The 23,424-nt window shown below is 30.3% G+C and overlaps 1 protein-coding gene and 1 long non-coding RNA gene across 4 annotated transcripts in view; one reads left to right on the forward strand and one right to left on the reverse strand.

Moving 5' to 3' along the window:
- The window catches only part of LOC142230086 (uncharacterized), a 237,170-nt gene that overhangs the window by 196,966 nt on the left and 16,780 nt on the right, over positions 1-23,424 (forward strand). The window lies entirely within an intron of this gene.
- LOC142230083 (uncharacterized) overlaps positions 1-23,424 on the reverse strand; it is a 301,427-nt gene that overhangs the window by 127,234 nt on the left and 150,769 nt on the right. For both annotated transcript variants that reach the window (XM_075300716.1, XM_075300710.1), the window contains exon 5: positions 2,596-2,648. The gene's annotated coding sequence lies outside the window, so the exon portion shown is untranslated. The remainder of the gene's footprint in view (positions 1-2,595; positions 2,649-23,424) is intronic.

Genomic DNA, 23,424 nt, shown 5'->3' on the forward strand with positions numbered 1-23,424 from the left:
AATTTACTTCTATAGAAAATTTGGCAAAATTCCATTTCTGTAGAAAATTTTATTTCTATAGAAAGTTTTGTCAAAATTTTATTTCAATAGAAAATTTTGTCAAAATTTTATTTCTATAGAAAATTTTGTCAAAGTTTTAGAAAATTTTTTCAAAATTTTATTTCTATAGAAAATTTTGTCAAAATTTTATTTCTATAAAAAATGTTGTCAAAAATTTACTTCTATAGAAAATTTGGCAAAATTCTATTTCTATAGAAAATTTTGTCAAAACTTTATTTCTATAGAAAATTTTGTCAAGGTTTTATTTCTATAGAAAATTTTCTCAAAATTTTATTTTTATAGAAAATTTTGTCAAAATTTTATTTCTGTAGAAAATTTTGTCAAAGTTTTATTTCTAGAGAAAATTTTGTCAAAATTTTATTTTTATAGAAAATTTTGTTAAAATTTAATTTCTGTAGAAAATTTTGTTAAAGTTTTATTTCTAGAGAAAATTTTCTCAAAATTTTATTTCTATAGAAAATTATGTTAAAATTTAATTTCTGTAGAAAATTTTGTTAAAATTTTAGTTCTATAGAAAATTGTGTCAAAATTGCATTTCTATAGAAAATTCCATTTCTGTAGAAAATTTTATTTCTATAGAAAGTTTTGTCAAAATTTTATTAAAATAGAAAATTTTGTCAAAATTTTATTTCTATAGAAAATTTTGTCAAAGTTTTAGAAAATTTTGTCAAAATTTTATTTCTATAGAAAATTTTGTCAAAATGTTATTTCTATAAAAAATGTTGTCAAAAATTTACTTCTATAGAAAATTTGGCAAAATTCTATTTCTATAGAAAATTTTGTCAAAATTTTATTTCTATAAAAAATTTTGTCAAAAATTTACTTCTATAGAAAATTTGGCAAAATTCTATTTTTATAGAAAATTTTGTCAAAAATTTATTTCTATAGAAAATTTTGTAAAGGTTTTATTTCTATAGAAAATTTTGTCAAAATTTTATTTCTGTAGAAAATTTTGTCAAAGTTTTATTTCTAGAGAAAATTTTCTCAAAATTTTATTTCTATAGAAAATTATGTTAAAATTTAATTTCTGTAGAAAATTTTTAAAAATTTTAGTTCTATAGAAAATTGTGTCAAAATTGAATTTCTATAGAAAATTTTGTCAAAATTCTATTTTTATAGAAAATTTTGTCAAAAATTTATTTCTTTAGAAAATTTGGCAAAATTCTACTTCTATAGAAAACCTTGTCAACATTTTATTTCTATACAAAATTTTGTAAAAATTTTATTTCTCTAGCAAATTTTGCCAAAATTCTAATTCTATAGAAAATTTTGTCAAAATTCTATTTTTATAGACAAATTTCTCAAATTTTTATTTCTATAAAAATTTTGTCAATATTTTATTTCTGTAGAAAATTTTGTCAAAATTTTATTTCTATACATAAATTTGTAAAAATTTTATATCTATAGAAAATTTTGTCAACATTTTATTTCTATAGAAAATTTGTTCAAAATTTTATTTCCATAGAAAATTTTGTTAAAAATTTACTTCTATAGAAAATTTTGCAAAATTCTATTTCTATAGAAAATTTTGTCAAATTTTTTTTTTGTCAAGGTTTTAGTTTTATAGAAAATTTTCTCAAAATTTTATTTTTATAGAAAATTTTGTCAAAATTTTATTTCTGTAGAAAATTTTGTCAAAGTTTTATTTCTATAGAAAATTTTCTCAAAATTTTATTTCTATAGAAAATTTTGTTAAAATTTTATATCTGTAGAAAATTTTGTTAAAATTTTATTTCTATAGAGAATTGTGTCAAAATTGCATTTCTATAGAAAATTTTGTCAAAATTTTATTTTGATAGAAAATTTTGTCAAAATTTTATTTTGATAGAAAATTTTGTCAAAATTTTATTTCTGTAGAAAATTTTGTCAAAGTTTTATTTCTATAGAAAATTTTCTCAAAATTTTATTTCTATAGAAAATTTTGTCCAAAATTTATTTCTATAGACAATTTTCTCAAAATTTTATTTCTGTAGAAATTTTGTCAAAATTTAATTTCTATAAAATTTTAGCCTACATTTTATTGCTGTAGAAAATTTTGTCAACATTTTATTTCTATAGAGAATGTTGTCAACATTTTATTTCTATAGAAAATTTTGTCCAAATTTTATTTCTACAGAAAATTTTGGCAAAATTTTATTTCTATAGAAAATTTTGTCAAGATTTTATTTCTATAGAAAATTTTGTCAAAAATTTTATATTCGCTACTTTTTTGTCAAAATTTTATTTCTATAGAAAATTTTCTCAAAATTTTATTTTCGCTAGTTTTTTGTGCTGGGTCTCTTAGTACCAGTATAGTGCCCACAACCATTTATGTGTCTGAACGAATATTTTTATTTTCATTTTAAAATTGTTTTTATTGAGGTTAAAAGGATTTCTTTTAAAATATTATTTAAATGAATTAAATGTCGCTATAGTTTTTTCACCACAAATATATATTTTTTACAGATGAAACCAACAGGGTACCGAGAAAGTTTTCATTTTAAAAAAATTTTAAATATACATTACATTAAACTTAAAAAACAAAACTTTACTTACATTTTATTCGCCTTCAGATTAAGGGTTTATTTCTCTTGGTTTATTAATAAATACTGAAAAAAAAACAGAAAATAAAAAATGGGATTATTGTTTAATAGCTACATTAAAAATGATCTAAATAATATATCAATAAAATTAAATATTTTATTTCTGCCATCTCTGTTGTCTTTGTATCCAATTGTCTATTATGAAAAATAAGTTTCACTTTTTTTTTGGTTTTGTCGTTGGATTTTTTGCCATTTTTTTATAATATTGGCCATTAAGTTCAAACTACAAGATGCCCGTTTATTGCATGGGGATATTTTTTTTTTTGTCTATCACCATAGCCTGGGCATTGCTAGACCACAAACGAATATGGTTTTAGTTTGTTTTTGGGTAGATTATTGTCGAAATCTGAGAAACCTAAGAAGAAAAAACTCATGCGAAACAATCGCTATGTGAAGAGATACAGAGAAAAGAGCCACATTAAATATTGTTAACTTAAATGATCGTATCTATCATAGAGCTTCCTTGAGAAGTTGCAGATCGAGTTTAAGTTATTTTCTAATTTTTTTTGTTTTTTTTTTACAACAGCCTTTGTATGGCATTTTTTTTGGCAGATAGTCATGTGAATTGCAGCAATTGTTTTCGGAGTAATACCAAATGCAATGTTATTAGAGTGCTTTAAGGTGTTGCAGATGGTGGGCTTTTTTATTTGTTTAGCTTTTCTTATGTAGGAAAAATTCCACAATCTGTGGAAAATTCAACAATCTTCTTGCTAGGCTCAATATGTGAGACTTTCACGCCTTCTTTGTACAATTGGGGTAAAAACAAAATATTACCTATAGTAGCATTGGAATGTAGATTGCGACAGTTGTATAGTAGGTGATACGAATTGCTATAAAGGGATTATATATACTATTCGAAGTGTTTATAGCAGTTTAAAATGTGTAACAAGTTTATTGATATTGGTTTTTGATTTTTATCTCATCGATAAAAACAAAACTATTTGGTAACTTGAAGAGTATGATTGTAAGTATTTTTTATAGACTAGATCAGATTCTGGATTTATGAGAACCAATTTTGTTTGAGTGCATAGAGAAATCATAAATATATCGTGTATATGATAAAATAACGCTTTGATTTGAAATCTTAAATCTGTAGATTTTCCGCCATTATTTAAATGAATACGAGGAGTAAAATGTGGAAATTTTACTTTCAGTTTCAAGTAATTTTCTTGTTCAGTGCGCCTGCTATACCCAGAAAGAAGTGTTTTCTTTTCTGAGGAACGAAATTTTAGACAAGCAAAGTTTTCTTTTGACAAAAATTTTAGAGACAATCGTTGAATCGCTTATCCAAAATTTGTCTAAAATGTCATTCCGGAGAATAATATTTTTTCTTTGGGTGTACCCTCAAGAAATGAAATCGGTCTATATCTATGCCTTACCAAATGGACCGGTACAAATAAATGCGATACAAATTTTTGAGGGTCTAAAAAACTAGCATACATACATACATTTTCGGGCAAATTGGATAAAAACTACGGTTTCTAAAAGCCCAAGGAGTTAAATCTGGAGATCGCTCTATGTGGAGGCTATACCCAGCAAAAAATTTGGAAGTTCTTCCAAAGGTACGACTTTAAAAGCACTTCCAGAAGATGCACTCCCAATGATGTTCTTTATTTTTAACTACCCAGGAAGTTCTTTTAATTCAATTTTTTATAACTTGTTTATTTCTTACTTTTAATGGGTAATTTGAACTTTTATTGTTTTAAATAGGTTAAAAACAGAGTAAGAATTTATAAAATGGTAGAAATCTTTTAAATTTTGTCGAAAGAAATGCTAAATCCAATCTGAAAAAATTGTGAATTTTTGAAAATATTTGAGGTCAAGGGTTTCCGACAAGCGTTAGAATCTATTAAAAATTATAAAAACTATTTATATGACAAAATATCACAAAATTTTCTAATTTACATCCAAAACATTGAATTCGGATCACACCTAAAGAATTGATGCAAATTCAGGGCAACGGCTGTTGAAATGGAGAACTTTCGTCCTATGACAGGCCCATGTTAAATTCATCGCTTCTGCGTCAATTTTGCACCACTTCCGGATCCAAGAACATTTTCACTACTTTTTTTGGCGAGACTTTTTTTGCTAAAACATGGGTCGACACACACCATATTCGACTGACCTATTTGTGGTCAGCTGGATTCTAGAAGTCCTAGAAATAAATTCGGGAGTTAGGTCTATATGGGGGCTATACCAAAACATGGACCAATACTCACCACCTCTTAATGTTCCTCAAATATCTCTAGAATTTCAATTTGAGACAAATTGGGTGAAAACTACGAATTCTAGAAGCCCAAGAAGTAAAATCGGGAGATCAGTCTACGGTTTTTATAAGTCCAAGACCCCAAATCGGGAAGTCGGTTTATATGGGGACTATATCAAAACTTGGACCGATATAGCCCATCTTCGAACTTGACCTGCCTGCATACAAAAGACGAATCTGTGCCAAATTTCAGGACCATAGCGCCATTATTGAAGGCTGCAGCGTGACAGCAGACAGACAACAGACAGACAGACGGACATGCTTATAGGTATCGTCTTAGATTAATTCTCCTTGATTAAGAATATATATATATACTTTATATAGTCGGAAATCGATATTTCGATGTGTTACAAACGGAATGACAAACTTATTATACCCCCATCATCATTCTATGTTGGTGGGTATAATAGAGCACTTTTCCAAGATGACAACACAGAAAAAAATTTCACGAAAATTTTTCGAATTAAAATCTTAATAGATTTTTAAAAAATATTCAATTAAAAATTTAATTGAATCAACAATTTTTTTAATTGAAATAAAAATCAATCACACAAATTAATAGTATCAATTAATTTTTTAATTGGATCAATTAATTTATTAATTGACTGTCAATTAATTTTTTAATTGATACTATCATTTATGTGATTGAAGACATTTCAATTAAAAAATTAATTGGATCAAATAATTTCGTGATTGAATCAGAAAAATATTTTTTTTTGTGTGAAACAGAAGTACTATTGTTGATTTCTGTACCATAGAGCGAATGATTACTAATATTTCTATATATTTTGTACATTAGAGCGTATGACTACTATTAATTTCCCCTTGCTTGTATGGAAGATCGTAATTTTGATCTCGTATCTTAAGAGAAACAAGTATATACGGCCGTAAGTTCGGCCAGGCCGAAGCTTATGTACCCTCCACCAAGGATTGCGTAGAAACTTCTACTGAAGACTGTCATCCACAATCGAATTACTTGAGTTGCGGTAACACTAGCCGATGGCAAGGTACCTTAAAACTTCCTAACACCGTCTTCTAAATTACAAGGTAGTCCATACGTAGTATATATTAAACTAAACAAGTATATACGGCCGTAAGTTCGGCCAGGCCGAAGCTTATGTACCCTCCATCATGGATTGCGTAGAAACTTCTTCTAAACACTGCCATCCACAATCGAATTACTTAAGTTGCGGAAACGTTTGCCGATGGCAAGGTATCTTAAAACCTCCTAACACCATCTTCTAAATTGTATGTAAGTCCATACGTGGTATATATTAAATCAAAAAAGATCGATCCAATACGTATATAATTCAGTTTGACAAAGTAGAAATAAAATTTTAACAAAATTTTCTATAGAAATAAAATTTTCACAAAATTTTCCATAGAAATATAGATATTGACAAAATTTTCTATAGAAAGAAAATTTTGACAAAAATTTCTACATAAATAAAATTTTAACAAAATTTTCTATAGAAATAAACTTTTGACAAAATTTTCTATAGAAATAAAATCTTGGTAGATTATTTTTGGCTCGAGTGGCAACCATGATTATGAACCGAATAAAATTTGAACAATATTTTCTATAGAAATAAAATTTTGACAAAATTTTCTATAGAAATAAAATTTTGACAATGATGAAAATTTTATTATGAACCGAATAAAATTTTAACAAAATTTTCTCTAGAAATAAAATTTTGGCAAAATTTTCTATAGAAATAAAATTTTGGTAGATTATTTTTGGCTCTAGTGGCAACCATGATTATGAACAGATATGGACCAATTTTTGTGTGATTGGACCAATTTTAATATGGTTGTTAGCGACCATATACTAACACCACTTTCCTAATTTGAACCGGATCGGATAAATTTTGCTCCTCCAAGAGGCTCCGGAGGTCAAATTTGGAGAACGTTTTATATGGGGGCTATATATAATTATGCACCGATATGGACCAATTATGGCACGGTTGTTAAAGATCATATACTAACACCATGTTCCAAATTACAACCAGATTGGATGAAATTTGCTTCTCTTGGAGACTTCGCAAGCCAAATCTGGGGATCGGTTTATATGGGGGCTATATATAATTATGAACCGATGTGAACCAATTTTTGCATGGTTGTTAGAGACCATATACCAACATCATGTACCAAATTTCGGGCGGATCGGATGAAATTTGTTTCTCTTTGAGGCTCCGCAACCCAAATCTGGGGATCGGTTTATATGGGCGCTATATATAATTATGGACCGATGTAGACCTATTTTTGCATGGTTGTTAGAGACCATTAACCAACATCATGTACCAAATTTCAGCCGGATCGGATGAAATTTTCTTCTCTTTGAGGCTGCGCAAGCCAAATCTGGGGATCGGTTTATATGGGGGCTATATATAATAATGGACCGATGTGGACCAATTTTTGCATGGTTTTTAGAGACCATATACAAACACCATGTACCAAATTTCAGCCGGATCGGATGAAATATGCTTCTCTTAGAGGATTCGCAAGCCAAATTTGGGAGTCCGTTTCTATGAAGGCTATACGTAAAAGTGGACCGATATGACCCATTTGGAATACCATCCGACCTACATCAATATCAACTACTTGTGCCAAGTTTCAAGTCGATAACTTGTTTCGTTCGGAAGTTAGCGTGATTTCAACAGACGGACGAACGGACATGCTCAGATCTACTCAGAATTTCACCACGACCCAGAATATATTTATGGGGTCTTCGAGCAATATTTCGATGTGTTACAAACGGAATGACTAAGTTAATATACCCCCCATCCTATGGTGGAGGGTATAAAAATAAATAAATAAATAAAACAGTCATAACAAAGACATATTACGCTAATTTTATATACCCATGGTAAAGTCAATCCTTCTTTCCAGGCTGTTTGAAGTCAAAGTTGCTCAAAAATCCATTAAATTTCATTTTGGTAAAGTCATTCTGTCTTTTTTTCGGTGTTATAAAGACAATTGCTTTTCAACAGCTACAAGTCAAAGTTACTAATGACATTAGCTAATATTACTCCCGATGTTTTCATTGCCATGGTTTCATTGGAAATCTATTAAAACTGACTTGCTTAACCTCCTAACTAACAAGTGCTGTGATAATAACCTACTATAGTTAAACAAAAAATTATGAGAATTTATGCCTACTATAAAGAAATTTTTAAAATGTATAATTTTGGGCCATTAGTGCGTATAAGTTATAATAATTATGGACTTTGTTGAGGAAAATTGACGAAAACTCCATCAAATATTATTCAATTTCAAAAATTCAAAAACTATCGTAACTAAGACATATTAGTTTAATTTTAAACGCCTTTGGTAAAGTCATTCTATTTTTTCCAGGATTATAAAGATAACAAAAGTTCTAAAATCATGAGAATTTATGCCTACTATAAAGAAAATTTTTAAAATTTATAATTTTGGGCCATTAGTGCGTATAAGTAATAATAATTATGGACTTTGTTGAGGAAAATTGACGAAAATCCATCAAATATTATTCAATTTCAAAAATTCAAAAACTGTCTTAAAAAAGACATATTAGGCTAATTTTAAACACATGTGGTAAAGTCATTCTGTTTTTCCAGAATTATAAAGATAACTAAAGTTCTAAAATTATGAGCATTTATGCCTACTATAAAGAACATTTTAAAATTTATAATTTTGGGCCATTAGTGCGTATAAGTAATAATAATTATGGACTTTGTTGAAGAAAATTGATGAAAACTCTATCAAATATTATTCAATTTCAAAAATTCAAAAACTATCGTAACTAAGACATATTAGTTTAATTTTAAACACCTTTGGTAAAGTCATTCTGTTTTTCCAGGATTATAAAGATAACAAAAGTTCTAAAATTATGAGAATTTATGCCTACTATAAAGAAAATTTTAAAATGTATAATTTTAGGCCATTAGTGCGTATAAGTAATAATAATTATGGACTTTGTTGAAGTAAATTGATGAAAACTCCATCAAATATTATTAAATTTCAAAAATTCAAAAACTGTCGTAAAAAAGACTTATTAGTTTTATTTTAAACACCTTTGGTAAAGTCATTCTGTTTTTCCAGGATTATAAAGACAAATATTTCCCGACAGCTACAAGTCAAAGTAACTAATGAAATTAGCTAATATTATTTCCCGATGTTTTACATTATCATATTTTTATTTGGAATTTATTAAAAATGTTTTACCTAACCCCTCCAATCTAACAAGTGCTCTGATAAACATATGCAATTGTGACAGAGCCTTTCAATTCGCAATTCACTCAATCGCCCAAAAAGAATGTCTTGCACCTGGATTAAATGCCCCACTACATTGCATGTTGATCTCTAGGTATAGCAAGAGATATATTCATTCATTCATGAGGTTTTTTCTCCCTGGAGATTTTATGTTGTTGGTAGACAAGTTTTTGTCAGAGTCTGTATCTGCAAAAATTTTAAGCCATAGCCACTTATGAAGGTAATTCAGTTTTTTTGTTGTTGTTTTTTTTTTTTTTTGACGTAGTCTCTAGAGGTGGTCGGAATGTTTTTTTCTTGCAAAAAGCTAAAGCTGTTCATTTCAACCGTTAGCTAGATGTGACGTTTACCTATGTATAGGAGAGCTACTTTGCTTAAAGGAATCTTCTCTAGATATAAACGAAGACAAGTTGGCCATACCAAATAAAAGCACAGAGAAGAAAAACATTTTTTTTGGGTTTGTTTGTTTGAAACCCAAATTTATAAGACTTTCTCATACCTTAAATTCCACATTTATTATTTTCATTTTAATGAGACTTTTCATCTGGCTCCTTTGCATTGTTTTGTTGAAAAAAGCCTTAGGGTAAAGTTGCATATTTTCCTCCTCCTCCTCCTCCTCCTCCTCCCAATTTATATTCCAGTAAACCAGTTATCGCCCATTGGGAAAAAAACTGATTATTTACTATGTGATAAACTTGTCAACTACACCAATATATAAATTCAAAGAAGAAAGAGGGAATTTTTAAATGAGAATTGCATTGTTTTGGTGGAAATTTTTGAAAACAAAAGAGAAAAAAGTAGTTAGTTTTTATTGACATGTTTGTGTTAACGAAGGTGTGGAAAATGGAAAACCGCCTGCATAATTTCTTATTTGTATTAAGAAGCTATTAGGCAAGCCTAGAAATAAGGAAATTATTTAAGCATTAATTTTCAATTTATAATTTTCGCACTTTCAACCTACAAAACTTAAATTGATCCAATAAGGATCCAATAAGGATTATTCTTAAATTGATCCAATAAGGATTATTCTTAAGTTTACATATAAATCCTAATTTTGCCCCACAAAAAACTTTTTGTAAAATTTTTGAAAAACGTAAGAATACAGAGATTTTCTTCAAAAGGAAATTATCGAAGAAAGTAAGTTTTTCATTTGATGGTCAATTCAGAATATTTAATACAAAACAAATAAACAACTGCCCCATTCTTAGATGTACCCCAATTTTGTTCTAATATTTTGGGTTAGACACAAATCAAATTATTTATTTATATATTTTATTTTATTTATATATTTTATTTATATCTATATTTTTTTTTTTTGCTATTAGGCAAGTCTAGAAATAACGAAATTATTTAAGCATTATTTTCAATTTAAAATTTTCGCACTTTCAACCGACCAAATTGAAATTAATCCAATAAGGAAATGCTTTTCTTATATTTACTTAAAAATCTTAATTTTGTCCCAGCCAAAACTGTTTGAAAAATTTTTGAAAATCGCAAGAATACAGAGATTGTCAGTTGATGGTCAATTCACAATATTTAATACAAAACAAATAAACAACCGCCCATTCTTAGATGTACCCCAATTTTGTTCTAATATTTTGGGTTAGAGAAAAATCAAATTATTTACTTATATATTTTGTCATAATAATTTATAAAGATAAATGTAGATAAAAAAAAACTTACTAAAGTTTTCGATCTAACAAAATCATTTTTTATGCCTCTATTCAAAAATTATAAAAATATTTATTCTTCCGTCTTATATTAAAATTTTTTTCTATAATCTAAAAAAATGGCAATAAATGATTTTATTCATACAAAACACATTACATTAAATATTTATAAACTACAGATTGCAATGACAATTTACTGGCAGCTTGTTTTCTATATATTCCGCTGTGTATATTTACCATGATTAGGACAAATTCAGTTTGTTTATATTTTAATAGACAAATATTTAGCATTCTTTTTTTGTATAACAACAAAAACGAGTTGCAATAAAAATAAATAAATTGCATTCGATATTTTAAATAGTTTCGATACACAATTGGTATAACACTGTGCGAAATTCTAATATTAAATATATTATATTATTAAATATATTAGAATTTTATAAATTTATAAATTTATTTTAGACGAGAACGAGATAGATGTGCTCACAAACATCCCTGTCTTTACAACAGGGGAACTGTAAAATGTCGCCAAAAGCCTCAAAGATAAGAAGGCACTTGTTCCTGAAGGTGTACCCGCAGAGGTAAATAAGGAAATAGTAATCAAGCCATTCGCGCAAGGGCGATCGAGTATCGCAATCGGCCATTGTACATGCTAGACACAGCTGGAAAACTATTCCAAAGGCCCATCAAACCAAGACTTGACGAGGCTATCAGGACTGTTGGGGGTCTGTCCGCAAGGTTAGGTTAGGTGTAGTGGCAGCCCGATGTATCGGGCTCACTTAGACTATTCAGTCCATTGTGATACCACAGTGGTGATCTTCTCTCTGTCCGCAAGATAATGCGGATTTCAACCTGAGAAATCGACACTAGGAGCTCTTAAAGAAGTATCAGGTGCCGTTCGGGCTACACAATAGGGCAGCCAGGCTTCGAGATCTATAATTCTACTGGCGACGCTTGATATTGAGAACGCTTTCAACAGCCTAATGTGGGATAAACAAAGCATTTCTGCGTTCTTTGAATCTCTTTCGTGAGGGATTACCTTCTTTTGATGTCGTTACCTTAGAAAACGTTCGACTTTCCAAAGTGTCGCCACCTACTTGGACCTGACTCTTGGTCACTACTCACATTTATACTTCAGTCGATACCCGTCCACTGGGCCCTGAAGTTAGCAACCCAGTGGATGACTTTGAATTTCGCTGCATGGTGGTTTAATTTTCCCCCACACTTGAAATTCGTAATAGGTACCTATTACTATGAAATAATCCGCTATCGAAAAAAAAGAAAAATATATTCACCCTAGAGACGACATTTCACATACCGAAATACTTAACGAGAATAATGAAAGACTATCTTAAGGATCGAGTTTTGATATATGACACTATACAGGGAAGAATGGAAGTGACCTTAGGTGCCGCACAGAGTCAATCCTTGAATCAGATCTCTGAAATGCGACATACGATGAAATATGCCACATAATATGATATGAAGATACCCATGTCAGACGATACATTCCTTGTTGGCTACGCTAATTACATAGACGCTGTAATAAAAGCGAAAAACACTGAAGAGGATCAAAGCGAACTCCGTCAAACCATGATATGCACGAAAGACTGGATAGACACGCATGGCAAAAGGCTGAACTGCTACAACTAGCAATATGACATCTGTCTCTAGGTTAGGTCGTTATAACCGTTAAATCGCTCTTGAAGGGAACTATGTTGAATAATAAAAACGAATTTTGAAAAAAAAATGTGTTTTTCTTTGTTAGACCGGGGACTTATCAGTCTCACTTAGACTAGTCAGTCCATTGTGATACCATATTGGTGAACTTCTCTCTTATCACTGAGTGCTGCCCGATTCCATGTTAAGATCAATGGCAAGGGACCTCCTTTTTATAGCCCGGTCCGAACGGCGTTCCACATTGCAGTGAAACCACGTAGAGAAGCTTTGAAAACCTCAGAAATGTCACCAGTGTTACTGAGGTAGCACAATCCACCGTTGAAAAACTTTTTGGTGTTCGGTCGAAGCAGGAATCGAACCCACGATATTGTGTATGCAAGGCGGGCATGCTAACCATTGCACCACGGTGGTTCCCTCTAGAAATAGAGATGCACATAGACGATATGCTAAACCCAATAAGGCTGCCAATCAAAAACTTGCGACTAAAGCTGGGCTCGAAACTAATATATTCCAAGCAGATAGAGTACGCAACGGAGAAAGCTGCTACAATAAGCTGACGACTGAGAACGCTGATGGCAAATATAGAATGCCCTCTTCCAATAAGAAGAAGGATACTTATGGAGATTACTAACAGTATACTACCCTATGAATGTGAGGTCTGTGGATGTCGACCCTAAAGAGACGGAATAGAGCAAAAAAGCTGCTTTCAGTACAGACAGCAACTGCTTTGAGAATTACTTAAGCATACAGCACGGTATCGGAGGAAGCCACATTGGCGATAGCAGGAACGATCCTAATATACCTCCAGACGATTAAGTGGCAGAACGTTTTCAAGGCTAAACCGCAAGGCATCGCGCGGACTTGACACCGAAAATTCAACAAGAGATAGATGGAAGGAAGGATGGAGTAACAAGACAAGGAGCAGACTTATTATTGACATATAGTTATGGCGAGAAAGAAGATATGGTGAAGTGACGTATTACATGACTCAGATGCTCTCTGATCACGGATACCTTCGAAAGTAGCTGCATCGGGAATTGGGAATGTATTCACGAAGAAGAAGTGGTTGCGGATGATGCCGAACATACATTCTTCAGATGTTGCCGGTGTTGCAGCGCTAAAAGATGAATTTGGACATGTCTCTCCGAGATATATAAAGCAGAAGATGGTATAGAGAGAGGTTCTGAGCGATTTGTAAGACACGTAACAAGGCTAAACCGCAAGGCGTCGCGCGGACTTGACACCGAAAATTCAACAAGAGATAGATGGAAGGAAGGATGGAGTAACAAGACAAGGAGCAGACTTATTATTGACATAAAGTTATGGCGAGAAAGAAGATATGGTGAAGTGACGTATTACATGACTGCTTTGCTCTCTGGTCACGGATACCTTCGAAAGTACCTGCATCGGGAATGGGGAATGTATTCACGAAGAAGAAGTGGTTGCGGATGATGCCGAACATACATTCTTCAGATGTTGCCGATGTTGCAGCGCTAATGCAAGTTTGAATCTGGTTACGGACTAGAAGGAGATGGTCACGGACCAAGTGGGGTCAACCCCGAAGTAATGCGAAGGCGGATTCAAGGTGGTTATCATACCCCGAGAAAAGAGGGATAGGTTTTTAGCTGGTAGCTAATGAGAGTCCGGCAAATGGGTGGACACACTGTCTGGTGCATGAAACAATTTGAAAGTTCTTCTAAAGGCACAACTTTAAAAGTATTGCAAAGAATGTCCTCCCTAAGATGTTCTTTATTTTAACTACACAGGAAGATCTTTTAAATCATTTTTTATAACTTGCTCTTTTCATATTTTTAATAGATAATTTTAAGTTGTTTTGTTTCAAATACGTTCAAAACAGCCCAGCAAAAAAAGCGTCGTCAAAAAAAGTAATGGCTCCGGAAGTGGTGCAAAATTAACGCAGAAGTGATGAATTTAACATGGGCTTGTCATAGGACGGAAGTCCTCCACTTCAACAGCCGTTGCACTGAATTTGCATCACTTCTTTAGGTGTGATCCGAATTCAATGTTTTGGGTGTAAATTAAAAAATTCTGTGATATTTTGTCAAATAAATAATTTTTGTAATTTTTAATGGATTGTCTGAAATGTTTGGCCTCAAATATTTTCAAAAATGCACAATTTTTTCAGATTGGATTTAGCATTTTTTTCGACAAAGTTATGAATTCTTAAACTGTTTTTAACCAATTTGAAACATAAAAAGTTAAAATTACCCATTAAAAATATGAAAAACGCCTGTTTTTAAAAAAAATTGAATGAAAAGAAATGTGTAGTTAAAATAAAGAACGTCATTGGAAGTACATCTTCTAGAAGTGCTTTTAACGTTGTGCCTTTGGAAGAACTTCCAAATTTTCAAAAAAGATCGACGCTTTTTTGCTGATTTACGTTTACCCACCAAAAAAAAATTAATTTATTTATGTAAACTAAAGAGAAAAAACAGTTAATTTAATAAAATTTTATTTTGCTTTATTTAATTTTATTTTATTTAGCTTAAATTATTTTAATATAAATTTAATAATTTACTTCAATTTCATTATATTTTATTTGATTAATTAAACTAAATTTAATTTTATATTTCTATAGTTAATTTTACATTTGAATTTAAAGTTAATTCATTTGAATTTTTTTTTTTAATTTTTTTAATTTATTTTACTTTTTTATTAAAATTTGTTAATTTAATTTAATTTACTTTAACTTAACTTAATTTGTCTATAATGAAAAGCATTAGTTTATTTATTTTCTCTTTGTAATTTTTTTAAAGTTTTTGCATTTTGTATTTTTGTTTTGTGTTTTTTTTTTTTTTATTTGTTTTCAATTTGTTGTTTTCTTTCTTATTGTTATTGGATTTGCACCTCTTTCAAGGCAAACCACATTTAACCGCTAAAACTAAAACACCGTCGAATTCTTTAAGTTCAATGATCGATTGTGAACGTTAGATAAGGCGCAACGGACCTGCGGACAGACTAACCTGGGGTTTAGAGTTGCAGCAGTCACATGTCTACGGACAGACAAACCATTCAACATGCTTGTTGCAGTAGCTTAAGCGGCAACAACAATAACTTCAACCAGCTACAACATTGAAGTTATTTCACAGACACAAAATGACAATACAAATGCAGAGCTTAAGACATGGCTCAGTCAATTTGTTGTTACAGTTGCGCATGCGCAACCTAAACAATAGTTAACAAAAATTCAAGCAAGGGGAAAAGGGCTGCAGCGATATACAAAACCAAGCCTGTGTATAGTTTGTGGAACATACCACGGTTGCCATTGTTTGGTAGATTGGATAGAAACAAAATTTTGACAATTTTTGTATAGAAATAAAATTTTGACAAAATTTTCTATAGAAAAAAATTTTGACAAAATTTTCTATAGAAAAAAAATTGACAAAATTTTCTATAGAAATACAATTTTGAGAAAATTTTCTATGGAAATAAAATTTTGACAAAACTTTCTATAGAAATAAAATTTTGACAAAATTTTCTATAGAAATAAAATTTTGACAAAATTTTCTGTAGAAATAAAATTTTGACAAAATTTTCTATAGAAATAAAATTTTGGCAAAATTTTCTATAGAAATAGAATTTTGATAAAATTTTCTATAGATATAAAATTTTGACAAAATTTTTTATAGAAATAAAATTTTGACAAAATATTATATAAAAATAAAATTTAGAGAAAAATTTTCTGTAGAAATAACATTTTTAGACACTTTTCTATAGAAATAGAATTTTGACAAATTTTTCGATAAAACTCAAAATTTGACAAAATTTTCTACTCAACTAAAATTTTGATAAATTTTCTATAGAAATATAGTTTTGACAAAATTGTCTATAGAAATAAAATTTCCTGTAGAAATAAAATTTTGAAAAATATTTTCTATAGAAATAAAATTTTGACAAAATTTTCTATAGAAATAAAATTTGACAAAATTTTCTATAGAAATAAAATTTTGAAAAATATTTTCTATAGAAATAAAATTTTGACAAAATTTTCTATAGAGAATAATTTTGACAAAATTTTCTATAGAAATAAAATTTTGAAAAATATTTTCTATAGAAATAAAATTTTGACAAAATTTTCTATAGAAATAAAATTTTAACAACGTATTCTATAGAATAAAAATTTTGACAACATTTTCTATAGAAATAGAATTTTGACAAAATTTTCTATAGAAATAAAATTTTGACAAAATTTTCTATAGAAATAGAATTTTGACGACATTTTCTATAGAAATAGAATTTTGACAAAATTTTCTATAGAAATAAAATTTTACCAACATTTTCTACAGAAACAAAATATTGACAAAATTTTCTATAGAAATAAAATTTTGACAAAATTTTCTATTGAAATTGAATCTTGGCAAAATTTTCTATAGAAGTAAAATTTTGACAAAGTTTTCTATAGAAACAAAATTTTGAAAAAATTTTCTATAGAAATAAAATTTTGACAAAATTTTCTATAGAAATAGAATTTTGACAAAATTTTCTATAGAAATAAAATTTTGACAAAATTTTCTATAGAAATAAAATTTTGACAACATTTTCTATAGAAATAGAATTTTGACAAAATATTCTACAAAAATAAAATTTAGAGAAAAATTTTCTGTAGAAGCAAAATATTGACAAAATTTTCAATAGAAAAAAATGTTGACAAAATTTTCTATAACATAGAAATAAAATTTGAAAAAAAATTTCTATAGAAATAAAATTTTGACAAAATTTTCTATAAAATTAAAATTTTGACAAAATTGTCTATAGAAATAAAATTTTGACAAAATTTTCTATAGAAATAAAATCTTGCCAAAATTTTCTATAGAAATAATATTTTGACAAATTTTTATATAGAAATAAAATTTTCACAAAATTGTCTATAGAAATAAAATTTTGACAAAATTTTCTATAGAAATAAAATTTTTAAAAATATTTTCTCTAGAAATAAAATTTTGACAACATTGTCTATAGAAATACAATTTTGACAAAATAGTCTATAGAAATAAAATTTTGCGAAATTTTCAATAGAAAAAAAATTTGACATAATTTTCTATAGAAATAAAATTTTCCATTTGTTTTGTTTTGTTATTGTTGGTTTTGTTCTTTAAGCATTGTTGTTGTTTTTTTATTTCAGCTTAAAACCATACATTGACTAAACTACAAGAGTAGCTTAACCAACAGAGGAAAAGAATGTTTGTCAAATTTATTTGGGCAAAGCCCTATAGACTGCAAGATGGTTGGATGGACGCACGTTTCGGAATTACCACATTCCTCATCAGCATCCTCTACTTGCAGCAAAACTATCAACCAATTATCAGAATAAATTCAGGCAGTTTATTAAACCCAACAAAAACCACACTTGAACCCTCCGAAAAAAGGTTTTATATTGATAGCCGGCTTATGCCGAAATAAATTCGAAACAAACATATCTCTTTTCCTATGCCACTGTCAAATCATCGATTTGAATTCACATGGCTGGGTTTATTTTGAGCGTGCCTCCTCTTCTTTTTCCATTTGTTTTGTTTTGTTATTGTTGGTTTTGTTCTTTAAGCATTGTTGTTGTTTTTTTATTTCAGCTTAAAACCATACATTGACTAAACTACAAGAGTAGCTTAACCAACAGAGGAAAAGAATGTTTGTCAAATTTATTTGGGCAAAGCCCTATAGACTGCAAGATGGTTGGATGGACGCACGTTTCGGAATTACCACATTCCTCATCAGCATCCTCTACTTGCAGCAAAACTATCAACCAATTATCAGAATAAATTCAGGCAGTTTATTAAACCCAACAAAAACCACACTTGAACCCTCCGAAAAAAGGTTTTATATTGATAGCCGGCTTATGCCGAAATTTTGATAAAAATTTCTATAGAAATATAATTTTGGCAAAATTTTCTATAGAAATAAATTTTTGACAAAAATTTCTATAGAAATAAAATTTTGACAACATTTTCGATAGAAATAAAATTTTGACAAATTTTTCTATAGAAATATAAACCCAGCCATGTGAATTCAAATCGATGATTTGACAGTGGCATAGGAAAAGAGATATGTTTGTTTCGAATTTATTTCGGCATAAGCCGGCTATCAATGTAAAACCTTTTTTCGGAGGGTTCAAGTGTGGTTTTTGTTGGGTTTAATAAACTGCCTGAATTTATTCTGATAATTGGTTGATAGTTTTGCTGCAAGTAGAGGATGCTGATGAGGAATGTGGTAATTCCGAAACGTGCGTCCATCCAACCATCTTGCAGTCTATAGGGCTTTGCCCAAATAAATTTGACAAACATTCTTTTCCTCTGTTGGTTAAGCTACTCTTGTAGTTTAGTCAATGTATGGTTTTAAGCTGAAATAAAAAACAACAACAGAAATAAAATTTTGAGAAAATTGTCTATAGAAATAAAATTTTGATAAAATTTTCCATAGAAATAAAATTTTGAAAAAGTTTTCTATAGAAATAAAGTTTTGACAAAATTTTCAATAGAAAAAAAATTTTGACAAATTTTTTTATAGAAATGAAATTTTGAAAAATATTTTTTTTGCTTGGTAGTTTTTGGTAAAAATATCTCCCTATTTTTGGATCGAGTGGCAACCGTGGAACATACTCAAGGAGTTTGTCTCCTCCGCCCACCAAGTTAACACAACGTTGTATCATTCCTGGGGTAGTGGTCGTGGAGTTTTTTGTTTCGCTTCAAATAACGTGACATGTGACAATAAACTGTAGTTAGTGCTCACATAGCTGCACACCATAGATACCATACACTTTATAAACCGCCGCTTTTATCTACTATTGCTGCCCCCCTCGAAAGCTATTGTTGCTAATTTTTCGCTTAAAAATTAGTTCATTGTAATAAATTACTTCATATAGATGAGAATGAGAAAAAATAACGCCAGGGCTTATTATAGAAAATATGGAGCAATTTCTTTGTCATTGTTTTGGGAGGAGGTTGTAGGCTGTTTTCTAATTGACATGGGCTCTATTAACAAAGATGTATATGTCATTTAATTCCCAGAATTAAATTTTGTTGGAATTTGGAATAAATGAATATCAGTTTTCACTTGTGTTTTGTGGATTCTTTACATCACCATTTTTGGGGATAACATGTTTACTCTTACTAATTTAAATCAAATAATGACACATTTTCCGAACCAAAAAAAAAATGGCCTTTTAAAAAATATTTTTTTTCTTCTTATTAACATTAACCATAACCTTCATCACATTGACAACTAAAATTCATCATCTCGAGAGATAAGTTCAAATCCACTACCTCACAAAAAAATGTAAACCGCAAATTTATCTAAAAAAATTATAGCAGTAATTTGTCATAGCCATAGGAAATTTAAAACTTGAATTCAAATTCCCATAATATCTAAAGAGAGAAAATTAATGATGTGTAAAGTGTTACCAATCGACCATAGGTGACATTGCTCAAATTAATGCCAACTGGTTCATGTGACCTTAGAAACAAAAATCTAATTTTTCTTCAATCAAATCAATCATTCTTTGATCGATATTTGATTTCCATAACAAAAATCAGCATGTCTTTGGTCACTCATAGTCATCAGTTGGTTTTATTCAGTGTGTTTTTCATATCCATGGCGAATGATGGAGAAAACTGTCCAATGATCTTAATGACTTTATCTGGTGATATTGCTTGCATTGAAAGATGATATTTTTTTTCGAATTTATTGAAACTGAAATATGCTTTTCTACTTTCTTCGACATTAGAACTGCTATGCCTTTATTAACTTCGGAGTGATGGGATATTGAGTTTTTCTAATCGAAATATTAACTTATATAAGGCTGTTGAGGATACAAGAGATTGGAGTTTTGTCTGGATGTTTGAAATATATTTTATATAGAGTAAAGTCCATGGATCGTGAAGGACAAGGATATCTTAAATGTTGACTGTTACCTTGAGCAAGTCTACTATGAACAGAATACAGTTGTGTTATAAGTGGTTAAAGCAATTCCAATAAGATAAGAAAGACGATATTCGTCCTGGTCCACCGAATACGTCAACAATTGATAAAAATATTGAAGCAATGAAGAAAATAATTTTGAATAATCGTCGATAGGAGAATTTGCTGTCACAATTGGCATATTTTACGGCTCATGACAAGAAATTTTTACGGCTGCTTTTGGACTGAAAAGTGCAACAGATAAAATTTTTCCAAAATTTTGAACGAAAGCAAAAGCAAGTAGATATAAAAACATCGAAAACGTATCTGTAGGCTATAACAAAAACGCGTTCAGAGGAGTTTCGAGGAGTGAAAAAAACGCTGGAATAAATTTGTTAGATCTAAGGGAAATAGAAATATTGAAGGGGACAAGATAGGTTTTGATGATCAGATAAATATTTAACAAGTATATACGGCCAGGCCAGGCCGAAGCTTATGTACCCTCCAGCATGGATTGCGTAGAAGCTTCTACTGAAGACTGTCATTCACAATCGAATTACTTGGGTTGCGGTAACACTTGCCGATGGCAAGGTATCTTAAAACTTCCTAACACCGTAATATATATCACATAGTCCATACGTGGTATATATTAAACTAAAAAAGGCCGATTAAATACGTATATAATTAAGTTTAAAGTTTCTATAGAAATAAAATTTTGACAAAATAAAATTTTGACAACATTTTCTATAAAAGTAAAGTTTGGAAAAAATTTTCTATAGAAATAAAATTTGGAAAAAATTTTCTATAGAAATAAAATGTTGACAAAATTTTCTATAGAAATTAAATTTTGACAAAATTTTCTATAGAAATAAAATTTTGACAAAATTTTCTATAGAAATAAAATTTTTACAAAATTTTCTATAAAAAAAATAAATTTGACAAAATTTTCTAAAGAAATAAATTTTTGACAAAATTTTCTATAGAAATAACATTTTGGTAGATTATTTTTGGCTCGAAATAAAATTTTGACAAAATTTTCTATAGAAATAAAATTTTGACAAAATTTTCTTTAGAAATAAAATTTTGACAAAATTTTCTTTAGAAATAACATTTTGGTAGATTATTTTTGGCTCGAGTGGCAATCATGATTATGAACCAATATGGACCAATTTTTGTGTGATTGGGGATCGGCTATATATAACTATATACCGATACGGACAAATTTTGGCATGGTTATTAGCGGCCTTATACTAACACCACGTTGCAAATTTCAACCGGATCGGATGAATTTTGCTCCTCTAAGAGGTTGCGGAGGTCAAATCTGGGGATCGGTTTATATGGGGCTATATATAATTATGGACCGATATAAACCAATTTTTGCATGATCATTAGAGAACATATACCAACACCATGTACCAGATTTCGACCGGATCGGATGAAATTTGCTTCTTTTATAGGCTCCGCAAGCCAAATCGGGGGATCGCTTTATATGGGGGCTATTTGTAATTATTGGATCGATGTGGACCAATTTTTGCATGGTTGTTAGATACCATATACTAACACCATATACCAAATTTCAGCCGGATCGGATGAAATTTGGTTCTCTTAGAGGCTCCACAAGCCAAATCGGGGGATCGGTTTATATGGGGTCTATATGTAATTATGGACCCATATGGACCAATTTCTGCATGGTTGTTAGAGACCATATACGAACACCATGTACCAAATTTCAGCCGGATCGGATGAAATTTGGTTCTCTTAGAGGCTCCGCAATCCAAATCGCGGGATCGGTTTATATGGGGGCTATATGTAATTATGGACCGATATGGACCAGTTTTTGCATGGTTGTTAGAGACCATATACTAACACCATGTACCAAATTTAAGCCGGATCGGATGAAATTTGCTTCTCTTAGAGCAATCGCAAGCCAAATTTGGGGGTCCGTTTATATGGGGGCTATACGTAAAAGTGGACCGATATGGCCCATTTCCAATACCATCCGACCTACATCAATAACAACTACTTGTGCCAAGTTTCAAGTCGATAGCTTGTTTAGTTCGGAAGTTAGCGTGATTTCAACAGACGGACGGACGGACGGACATGCTCAGATCGACTCAGAATTTCACCACGACCCAGAATGTATATACTTTATGGGGTCTTAGAGCAATATTTCGATGTGTTACAAACGGAATGACAAAGATAATATACCCCCATCCTATGGTGGAGGGTATAAAAAGAAATTAATTTGATTTTTTAAATAAACGATTTCACCGATTTACACGCGTTTTCCCTTGACCAAATTTTGACCGTATCGACCTTTAAGGTTTGTGGGATCAGGCAGCATACCAGAGAGGTCTGAACAAGATTCATGAGGATGCTGTAGCTGAAGCGGTGAGAAGCTACAAGGTTAATCCTGTTCTCGTTAATCCTAATCCGCCCATAGCACCGGAGGAGAGAGACCTCCCAAGCAGACCAAGGGTAGTTTTGGACCAACTAAGATCAGACAAGTGCAGCAGCCTCAATTCCTACTTATCAGTGATTGATAGCAGCGTAGCTGACGTGTGTCCCATCTGTAATCAAGGGCCACATGACACTCGTCACCTTTTCGCATGCCCAGGTATGCCTACCCGTCTCACCACCAGATCACTCTGGACACACCCCATCCTTGTCGCAGACTTCCTTGATCTGGCTACTAATTGAACTACCGAAGCACAGAACCATGGATGAAACTACATTAAAAACTGTTACAACAACAGGAACATATTCCCTTAATGTCGTATTGCAGCTATTGCTTTAAGACATATTGACAGTAAGCAGCAACGATAGCTGTACGGTTGCGCGAGCTATCGCTCGAATTTAATCACCAGGCAGATATTAATGTACCGAAAATTTCGTTAGGGCGAAAGAATTATTGCTTGCGGGTAGATTTTTAAAGAGATTATCTTGGATTTATATTCTAACCAGAAAAAATGTTTCAAGTTAATTTCTATATGACATTTTGTTTCGAATC

Source organism: Haematobia irritans, chromosome 3 (assembly GCF_050003625.1).
Source record: "Haematobia irritans isolate KBUSLIRL chromosome 3, ASM5000362v1, whole genome shotgun sequence".
Lineage (NCBI taxonomy): Eukaryota > Metazoa > Arthropoda > Insecta > Diptera > Muscidae > Haematobia > Haematobia irritans.